Raw genomic sequence first — 12271 nt, 5'->3', positions numbered from 1 at the left:
GGTGGCAAACCTTTGAATCTTTTCCAGTTTAGTCTTATGCTTGACTACATATGGACCCGATGCTGGAGCTGCATACTCCAGGATTGGTCTGACATATTTGGTATATAATGTTCTGAAAGATTCCTTTCAGTGAGTGTGTGTGTGTGTGTTTTTGTGTGTGTGTGCGCGCGCGCGCAAGAATGTCGCACTTTGAAATATGTACCTATGATTATTAAAGTATACCATTCGAGAAAAAAATTGTATACCTATTTATTAGTCCATTCTCTTTCTCTGCCTGCCTGCCTACTAAAACTTGTCCACTCAATATGATGTTGAATATCTATCCCCAATGGTCCTTTACCGTTAATTAAAACATTATTAAGCAAATAAAGTCAACTACAAATCTCTACACCTTTTTAAGTACGTATTTTCCTTCTAACATGAATCACTATAACTCATATACTTACATCAGTTCGAAACACTTTTCTTATTCCTTCATGAACACCTTTCCATATATAACCTATCTCCAAAAATTATTATCTTAATCACTAAACTGGCAACCCCATGCCATTCAGTCCCCCCACCCCTCATTCCCCCCTCTGCTGCTCCCTCGGCACCCCCTACCAACATCCTACCCCACAACCGAGGCCCAAACATAACTACCCTCACCAAAGACCACCCTCCTCCCCCCCCCACCCCCCGCCCAATGCCCACCAGAGAAAATGGCCGCCACAACGCTAAACTTACCCAGCCAAACCGTTCGTTCGCCTATGTACTATTTATTGTTGAAAAAAACTAGAGAATAAAACAAACCGGATTTTCCTTCCCTAGTAAAATATTATATATATATATATATATATATATATATATATATATATATATATATATATATATATATATATATATATATATATATATATATGTATATATATATATATATATATATATATAGGGAGGAAGGGAGGAAGGGAGGAAGGCCTTTATATATATATATATATATATATATATATATATATATATATATATATATATATATATATATATATATATATATATATATATATATATATATATATATAAAACGAGGCCTAAATTAGCACATATTAGGTATTGGATTGCTTGATTCACAAACTCATTTAGACACACACCACACTAAATATTATTTAATACATACCTTTAAACACACACACACACACACACACACACACACACACACACACACACACACACACACACACACACACACACACACACACACACACACACACACACACACACACACATATACACACACACACACACACACACACACACACACACAAACACACACACACAAACACACACACACAAACACACACACACACACACACACACGCCAGTTTGCCTAAATTCTCCAATATTCGTTCATGAAACCGCGTCACTGGACTGCAACCTCATCGAATAAGCTGTCATGTATTTCTAACTCTCAACACAAACTCACAACTTCACACGTCAATCATTGCAAATGTTGATAAATAGACACTGACTAACCTTACTACGAGATATAAATACAAGTGCCAAATTTTATTCAAAAGGCAACTCCAGCGTGGCCTAGTCGGATAGAACATGTTCTTAATCCGAATAGACCTGCGTTCGAGCCTGTCGGAATGGTTGCAAGTACAGGGCACAGATTTCTCTGTGTGTCCCCTCCTGTAGGAGCATCAGTTTCGATTGATTCTCTGGATAGCCGAAGATTGATTGACTGACCCCGTGGAATGTGGGGAAGGGTTGAAGTCCGGGGGCCCACCAATGGATACCTGGATCCACTGACCTCGGGCAGGTCTTTCAATCCACCTGGATTTCGGGTGGGGAGAAGGGAGGCAATTTGGGTCGACACAAATAGCTTCCTGGACCCAAAACCCTAAAGACACCCGGGCAATCAAGACGCACACGGCCTCAGAAGAAACACGAACTCAAGACACACACGGACTCAAGACACACACGGACTCAAGACACACACGGACTCAAGACACACACGGACTCAAGACACACACGGACTCAAGACACACACGGACTCAAGACACACACGGACTCAAGACACACACGGACTCAAGACACACACGGACTCAAGACACATACGGACTCAAGACACACACGGACTCAAGACACACATGGACGATCCCAAGGTGGAGATAAGGGAGGCAATTTGAGGGGACACAAATTGCATCCTGGACTCAAAACCCCAGGGACACGGACACGGACACGGACACTCATAGACTCTGACACGGACACATACGGAATCAATACACACTCACACGGAATCAAGACACACACGGAATCAAGACACACACGGAATCAAGACACACACGGACTCAAGACACACACGGACTCAAGACACACACGGAATCAAGACACACACGGACTCAAGACACACGCGGTCTCAAAACACACACGGACTCAAGACACACGGAATCAAGACTCACACGGAATCAAGACTCACACGGACTCAAGACACACACGGACTCAAGACACACACGGACTCAAGACACACACGGACTCAAGACACACACGGACTCAAGACACACACGGACTCAAAACACACACGGACTCAAGACACACACGGACTCAAGACACACACGGACTCAAGACACACACGGACTCAAGACACACACGGACTCAAGACACTCACGGACTCAAGACACACACGGACTCAAGACACACACGGACTCAAGACACACACGGACTCAAGACACACACGGACTCAAGACACACCCGGATTCAAGACACACTTTGACACTGACACGATCCCAAGGTGGAGATAACGGAGGCAATTTGAGGGAACACAAATGGCCTCCTGGACTCAAAACCCCAGGGACACGGACACGGACACTGACACTCATAGACTATGACGGAATCAAGACTCACACGGAATCATGACACACACGGAATCAAGACACACACGGAATCAAGACTCACACGGAATCAAGACTCACACGGAATCAAGACTCACACGGAATCAAGACTCACACGGAATCAAGACTCACACGGAATCAAGACTCACACGGAATCAAGACTCACACGGAATCAAGACATAACACGGAATCAAGACTCACACGGAATCAAGACATAACACGGAATCAAGACATAACACGGAATCAAGACTCACACGGAATCAAGACATAACACGGAATCAAGACATAACACGGAATCAAGACATAACACGGAATCAAGACATAACACGGAATCAAGACATAACACGGAATCAAGACTCACACGGAATCAAGACATAACACGGAATCGACATAACACGGAATCAAGACACGCACGGAATCAAGACATCAAGATAAATATATTTAATCAAGATAATCAAGATAATCAAGATAATCGGAATTAAGATAAATATATTTATCAAATAGATAAATAGATCAAGACATAACACGGAATCAAGACACGCACGGAATGTACGGAATCAAGACACATAGGAATCAAGACACACGCACAGAGATAAAACATTTTTATTAAATTTTTTAAAAATTTTAAATTTTAAACATCAAATTTTATTAAAATTTTAATAAAAAATTTGTTTTTAAATTTAAAATTTTTAATAAAATTTTAAACATCAAAGGAATGTGTTGCTTCTTGTTTGTCAATAAACTGTTTTAAATTTGTTAACGTGAGAACTGCCAGAAGGTCCAGAGAATCCAGAGAATCTATGGAAAGTAATGCTGCTACAGGAGAGGGATCTGTGCCCTGTAATTGCAATCGTTTCGACAAGCTCGAACGCAGCCTGATCATCAAGATTAAGAACACGGCCTATCCGACTAGGCCGAGTAGACTCTAGTCTTGTTACTAGTTCAAAGTAAGTACATTTCTAACTTGTATAAAGAAGAAGTAACCTTTTTTTCAACCTATGGGAGACAAATCATTGAATATGCAGCCCCAGCCTGGTTTCCAACAGAGCTGAGAGTTATGAGTTACATAACTTCTGGAAAAACTACTTGAGCAATTGAGATGGTTGAGAGGTGGGACCAAAGATCTGAAGGTCAAACCTAGCAAACACAACTAGGTGAATACAACTAGGTGAGAACAAACTTACAAACACCCACAGTTGTAGATGCAAACTCCATTCATAATTTTAAAAGTTGATATGACAGAGAAATAGACCAGGAATCATTGCTTTAAACAACCAGCGGCTATAATGCCAACGTTCAAAAACTGTTGCTCGGTCCTGTAAGTAGAAATAGGTGAGTACACAGAGATATGAAACATGTATGTGTTCCTTCTAGACTAACAATCGGGGATTCCTGGATCGAAACCCGGACAGGCAGGAATGAAATTAAGGTGGCGTTTCCTATCACCTAATGCCTCTTTTCTCCGAGCAGTAAACAGGTATCCAGGAGTTGTGAGCTTCTTGTAGGATTGCATCCTGGTGAGGGTTAGGTCAGGGTCAGTTTAGGTGTTTGATCTTGCGAGGTGGGTGTTGGTTAGGTTAGGTTAGGATAGATAGGTTAAGTTTGGTTAGGCTAGTTAGGTTAGGATAGTTAGGTTAGTTAGGTTAGGTTAAGTTAGGTTAGAATAGTTAGGTTAGGTTTGGTTAGGTTAGTTTAGGTTTGGTTTAGTTAGATTAGGTTAGGTTAGGTTTAAGTGTAGGTTAGGTTAGGTTTAGATTAGGTTAGGTTAGATTAGGTTTGGCTATAGACTGTGGTAGGTCAAGGATTGTGGTTAGGGAAGGGTATAGGTTAGGCTTGGTTAGGTTAGGAAATAGGCCAGGAGTTATTGCTATAAAAAAACGACGGCTTAAAAGGCAGACTCTAAGATTAATGCTCGATCCTCCTGACACAAATAGGTGAGTACACATAAATATATAACATGAATGATGTGTTCCTTCTCGACTCACAATATGGGATTCCAGGGTTCGAATCGCGGTCGGGCAGGGCTGTAATTGTTCGTAGCGTTTCCTATCACCTAATGCACCAATTCACCTAGCAGTAAATAGGTATCCAGGAGTTGGTGACCCACTGGCATCCTGGTGAATGAGGGTTAGTTTGACCTTGTGAGGTGGCGTTTTCGAGACCACTATACAAACCTAACATGCATATATATAGACTGCCTGTCTCCCGACTTAAAGAAGTTATAAGTACTGTCAATGAAGCCTAAGAGAGCATAATCCAAGGCCTAAGAGTAGTCATTCGTTCTTTGAAGAGGATTGTTTAGGTTCTTTAAATACCAGCGTTTGGCATTTATGAGCAATTTGTGCGAGATCAATGGCATCCAAACATTTCCATGTTGGTGCAAAAGTCCACTTTTGGTTTGTTTGTTTGACTAAATAGTTGCTATAAGTATTATCATTAATGGACAATTGGCTGGTATGTGTGAGTATCCTCCGCCACAGTTACCATTATCATCACTCACTGACAAGTTATTGGTTACCACTTGTATACAATAACAACGGCCATACTACCACTTAAAGGACACTGCTTCTCGTTCCATTAGCCAAGTTAAGCAACTTTCAATTTGGTTAGTAATTGGATGGGTAACCTGCCTGGTAACACCAACTGCTAGTGCTGCTGATGGCATTCATATTTGGACAATCCCTGTGGATCAGTGGCAAGGCACTCATCTCGCGCTTCTCAAGCGATTTCGCCTTGGTTCATATCCTGTCTAGCCGGGAAGAGCGGATTGACTAGGCACCAATCCTTAACTGAACGATTCTCTTCACGAAGCAGTGAGTAGGTACCTGGTTGTTAAACGGTTTGTCGGGTTGTGTTCCAGAAAAAAATAACAATGAGTTTGTGTGTACTCACCTAATTGTACTCACCTTATTGTGATTGCGGGGGTTGAGATCTGGCTCTTTGGTCCCGCCTCACAACCGTCAATCAACAGGTGTACAGGTTGGAGCCTATTGGGCTCTATCATATCTACACTTGAAATTGTGCATGGAGTCAGCCTCCACCACATCACTTCCTAATGCATTCCATTTGTCAACCACTCTGACACTAAAAAAAGTTCTTTCTAATAACTCTGTGGCTCATTTGGGCACTCAGTTTCCACCTGTGTCCCTTAGTGCGTGTGCCCTTATGTTAAATAGCCTGTCTTTATCTACCCTATCAATTCCCTTGAGAATCTTTAATGTGGTGATCATGTGCCCCCTAACTCTTCTGTCTTCCAACGAAGTGAGGCTTGATTCCCGTAGTCGCTCCTCGTAGCTCATACCTTTTACCTCGGGTACTAGTGTGGTGGCAAACCTTTGAATCTTTTCCAGTTTAGTCTTATGCTTGACTACATATGGACCCGATGCTGGAGCTGCATACTCCAGGATTGGTCTGACATATTTGGTATATAATGTTCTGAAAGATTCCTTTCAGTGAGTGTGTGTGTGTGTGTTTTTGTGTGTGTGTGCGCGCGCGCGCAAGAATGTCGCACTTTGAAATATGTACCTATGATTATTTAAGTATACCATTCGAGACAAAAATTGTATACCTATTTATTAGTCCATTCTCTTTCTCTGCCTGCCTGCCTACTAAAACTTGTCCATTCAATATGATGTTGAATATCTATCCCCAATGGTCCTTTACCGTTAATTAAAACATTATTAAGCAAATAAAGTCAACTACAAATCTCTACACCTTTTTAAGTACGTATTTTCCTTCTAACATGAATCACTATAACTCATATACTTACATCAGTTCGAAACACTTTTCTTATTCCTTCATGAACACCTTTCCATATATAACCTATCTCCAAAAATTATTATCTTAATCACTAAACTGGCAACCCCATGCCATTCAGTCCCCCCACCCCTCATTCCCCCCTCTGCTGCTCCCTCGGCTCCCCCTACCAACATCCTACCCCACAACCGAGGCCCAAACATAACTACCCTCACCAAAGACCACCCTCCTCCCCCCCCCACCCCCCGCCCAATGCCCACCAGAGAAAATGGCCGCCACAACGCTAAACTTACCCAGCCAAACCGTTCGTTCGCCTATGTACTATTTATTGTTGAAAAAAACTAGAGAATAAAACAAACCGGATTTTCCTTCCCTAGTAAAATATTATATATATATATATATATATATATATATATATATATATATATATATATATATATATATATATATATATATATATATGTATATATATATATATATATATATATATATATATATATATATATATATATATATATATATATATATATATATATATATATATATATAAAACGCACATATTATACATACCTAAATTAGCACATATTAGGTATTGGATTGCTTGATTCACAAACTCATTTAGACACACACCACACTAAATATTATTTAATACATACCTTTAAACACACACACACACACACACACACACACACACACACACACACACACACACACACACACACACACACACACACACACACACACACACACATATACACACACACACACACACACACACACACACACACACACACACACACACACACACACAAACACACACACACAAACACACACACACAAACACACACACACACACACACACACGCCAGTTTGCCTAAATTCTCCAATATTCGTTCATGAAACCGCGTCACTGGACTGCAACCTCATCGAATAAGCTGTCATGTATTTCTAACTCTCAACACAAACTCACAACTTCACACGTCAATCATTGCAAATGTTGATAAATAGACACTGACTAACCTTACTACGAGATATAAATACAAGTGCCAAATTTTATTCAAAAGGCAACTCCAGCGTGGCCTAGTCGGATAGAACATGTTCTTAATCCGAATAGACCTGCGTTCGAGCCTGTCGGAATGGTTGCAAGTACAGGGCACAGATTTCTCTGTGTGTCCCCTCCTGTAGGAGCATCAGTTTCGATTGATTCTCTGGATAGCCGAAGATTGATTGACTGACCCCGTGGAATGTGGGGAAGGGTTGAAGTCCGGGGGCCCACCAATGGATACCTGGATCCACTGACCTCGGGCAGGTCTTTCAATCCACCTGGATTTCGGGTGGGGAGAAGGGAGGCAATTTGGGTCGACACAAATAGCTTCCTGGACCCAAAACCCTAAAGACACCCGGGCAATCAAGACGCACACGGCCTCAGAAGAAACACGAACTCAAGACACACACGGACTCAAGACACACACGGACTCAAGACACACACGGACTCAAGACACACACGGACTCAAGACACACACGGACTCAAGACACACACGGACTCAAGACACACACGGACTCAAGACACACACGGACTCAAGACACACACGGACTCAAGACACACACGGACTCAAGACACATACGGACTCAAGACACACACGGACTCAAGACACACATGGACGATCCCAAGGTGGAGATAAGGGAGGCAATTTGAGGGGACACAAATTGCATCCTGGACTCAAAACCCCAGGGACACGGACACGGACACGGACACTCATAGACTCTGACACGGACACATACGGAATCAATACACACTCACACGGAATCAAGACACACACGGAATCAAGACACACACGGAATCAAGACACACACGGACTCAAGACACACACGGACTCAAGACACACACGGAATCAAGACACACACGGACTCAAGACACACGCGGTCTCAAAACACACACGGACTCAAGACACACGGAATCAAGACTCACACGGAATCAAGACTCACACGGACTCAAGACACACACGGACTCAAGACACACACGGACTCAAGACACACACGGACTCAAGACACACACGGACTCAAGACACACACGGACTCAAAACACACACGGACTCAAGACACACACGGACTCAAGACACACACGGACTCAAGACACACACGGACTCAAGACACACACGGACTCAAGACACTCACGGACTCAAGACACACACGGACTCAAGACACACACGGACTCAAGACACACACGGACTCAAGACACACACGGACTCAAGACACACCCGGATTCAAGACACACTTTGACACTGACACGATCCCAAGGTGGAGATAACGGAGGCAATTTGAGGGAACACAAATGGCCTCCTGGACTCAAAACCCCAGGGACACGGACACGGACACTGACACTCATAGACTATGACGGAATCAAGACTCACACGGAATCATGACACACACGGAATCAAGACACACACGGAATCAAGACTCACACGGAATCAAGACTCACACGGAATCAAGACTCACACGGAATCAAGACTCACACGGAATCAAGACTCACACGGAATCAAGACTCACACGGAATCAAGACTCACACGGAATCAAGACTCACACGGAATCAAGACATAACACGGAATCAAGACTCACACGGAATCAAGACATAACACGGAATCAAGACATAACACGGAATCAAGACTCACACGGAATCAAGACATAACACGGAATCAAGACATAACACGGAATCAAGACATAACACGGAATCAAGACATAACACGGAATCAAGACATAACACGGAATCAAGACTCACACGGAATCAAGACATAACACGGAATCGACATAACACGGAATCAAGACACGCACGGAATCAAGACATCAAGATAAATATATTTAATCAAGATAATCAAGATAATCAAGATAATCGGAATTAAGATAAATATATTTATCAAATAGATAAATAGATCAAGACATAACACGGAATCAAGACACGCACGGAATGTACGGAATCAAGACACATAGGAATCAAGACACACGCACAGAGATAAAACATTTTTATTAAATTTTTTAAAAATTTAAAATTTTAAACATCAAATTTTATTAAAATTTTAATAAAAAATTTGTTTTTAAATTTAAAATTTTTAATAAAATTTTAAACATCAAAGGAATGTGTTGCTTCTTGTTTGTCAATAAACTGTTTTAAATTTGTTAACGTGAGAACTGCCAGAAGGTCCAGAGAATCCAGAGAATCTATGGAAAGTAATGCTGCTACAGGAGAGGGATCTGTGCCCTGTAATTGCAATCGTTTCGACAAGCTCGAACGCAGCCTGATCATCAAGATTAAGAACACGGCCTATCCGACTAGGCCGAGTAGACTCTAGTCTTGTTACTAGTTCAAAGTAAGTACATTTCTAACTTGTATAAAGAAGAAGTAACCTTTTTTTCAACCTATGGGAGACAAATCATTGAATATGCAGCCCAAGCCTGGTTTCCAACAGAGCTGAGAGTTATGAGTTACATAACTTCTGGAAAAACTACTTGAGCAATTGAGATGGTTGAGAGGTGGGACCAAAGATCTGAAGGTCAAACCTAGCAAACACAACTAGGTGAATACAACTAGGTGAGAACAAACTTACAAACACCCACAGTTGTAGATGCAAACTCCATTCATAATTTTAAAAGTTGACATGACAGAGAAATAGACCAGGAATCATTGCTTTAAACAACCAGCGGCTATAATGCCAACGTTCAAAAACTGTTGCTCGGTCCTGTAAGTAGAAATAGGTGAGTACACAGAGATATGAAACATGTATGTGTTCCTTCTAGACTAACAATCGGGGATTCCTGGATCGAAACCCGGACAGGCAGGAATGAAATTAAGGTGGCGTTTCCTATCACCTAATGCCTCTTTTCTCCGAGCAGTAAACAGGTATCCAGGAGTTGTGAGCTTCTTGTAGGATTGCATCCTGGTGAGGGTTAGGTCAGGGTCAGTTTAGGTGTTTGATCTTGCGAGGTGGGTGTTGGTTAGGTTAGGTTAGGATAGATAGGTTAAGTTTGGTTAGGCTAGTTAGGTTAGGATAGTTAGGTTAGTTAGGTTAGGTTAAGTTAGGTTAGAATAGTTAGGTTAGGTTTGGTTAGGTTAGTTTAGGTTTGGTTTAGTTAGATTAGGTTAGGTTAGGTTTAAGTGTAGGTTAGGTTAGGTTTAGATTAGGTTAGGTTAGATTAGGTTTGGCTATAGACTGTGGTAGGTCAAGGATTGTGGTTAGGGAAGGGTATAGGTTAGGCTTGGTTAGGTTAGGAAATAGGCCAGGAGTTATTGCTATAAAAAAACGACGGCTTAAAAGGCAGACTCTAAGATTAATGCTCGATCCTCCTGACACAAATAGGTGAGTACACATAAATATATAACATGAATGATGTGTTCCTTCTCGACTCACAATATGGGATTCCAGGGTTCGAATCGCGGTCGGGCAGGGCTGTAATTGTTCGTAGCGTTTCCTATCACCTAATGCACCAATTCACCTAGCAGTAAATAGGTATCCAGGAGTTGGTGACCCACTGGCATCCTGGTGAATGAGGGTTAGTTTGACCTTGTGAGGTGGCGTTTTCGAGACCACTATACAAACCTAACATGCATATATATAGACTGCCTGTCTCCCGACTTAAAGAAGTTATAAGTACTGTCAATGAAGCCTAAGAGAGCATAATCCAAGGCCTAAGAGTAGTCATTCGTTCTTTGAAGAGGATTGTTTAGGTTCTTTAAATACCAGCGTTTGGCATTTATGAGCAATTTGTGCGAGATCAATGGCATCCAAACATTTCCATGTTGGTGCAAAAGTCCACTTTTGGTTTGTTTGTTTGACTAAATAGTTGCTATAAGTATTATCATTAATGGAGAATTGGCTGGTATGTGTGAGTATCCTCCGCCACAGTTACCATTATCATCACTCACTGACAAGTTATTGGTTACCACTTGTATACAATAACAACGGCCATACTACCACTTAAAGGACACTGCTTCTCGTTCCATTAGCCAAGTTAAGCAACTTTCAATTTGGTTAGTAATTGGATGGGTAACCTGCCTGGTAACACCAACTGCTAGTGCTGCTGATGGCATTCATATTTGGACAGTCCCTGTGGATCAGTGGCAAGGCACTCATCTCGCGCTTCTCAAGCGATTTCGCCTTGGTTCATATCCTGTCTAGCCGGGAAGAGCGGATTGACTAGGCACCAATCCTTAACTGAACGATTCTCTTCACGAAGCAGTGAGTAGGTACCTGGTTGTTAAACGGTTTGTCGGGTTGTGTTCCAGAAAAAAATAACAATGAGTTTGTGTGTACTCACCTAATTGTACTCACCTTATTGTGATTGCGGGGGTTGAGATCTGGCTCTTTGGTCCCGCCTCACAACCGTCAATCAACAGGTGTACAGGTTGGAGCCTATTGGGCTCTATCATATCTACACTTGAAATTGTGCATGGAGTCAGCCTCCACCACATCACTTCCTAATGCATTCCATTTGTCAACCACTCTGACACTAAAAAAAGTTCTTTCTAATAACTCTGTGGCTCATTTGGGCACTCAGTTTCCACCTGTGTCCCTTAGTGCGTGTGCCCTTATGTTAAATAGCCTGTCTTTATCTACCCTATCAATTCCCTTGAGAATCTTTAATGTGGTGATCAT

The sequence above is a fragment of the Procambarus clarkii genome, chromosome 2, assembly GCF_040958095.1.
Source record: "Procambarus clarkii isolate CNS0578487 chromosome 2, FALCON_Pclarkii_2.0, whole genome shotgun sequence".
In the NCBI taxonomy this organism is placed as follows: domain Eukaryota; kingdom Metazoa; phylum Arthropoda; class Malacostraca; order Decapoda; family Cambaridae; genus Procambarus; species Procambarus clarkii.
Note: the sequence above shows the minus strand (reverse complement) of the source record.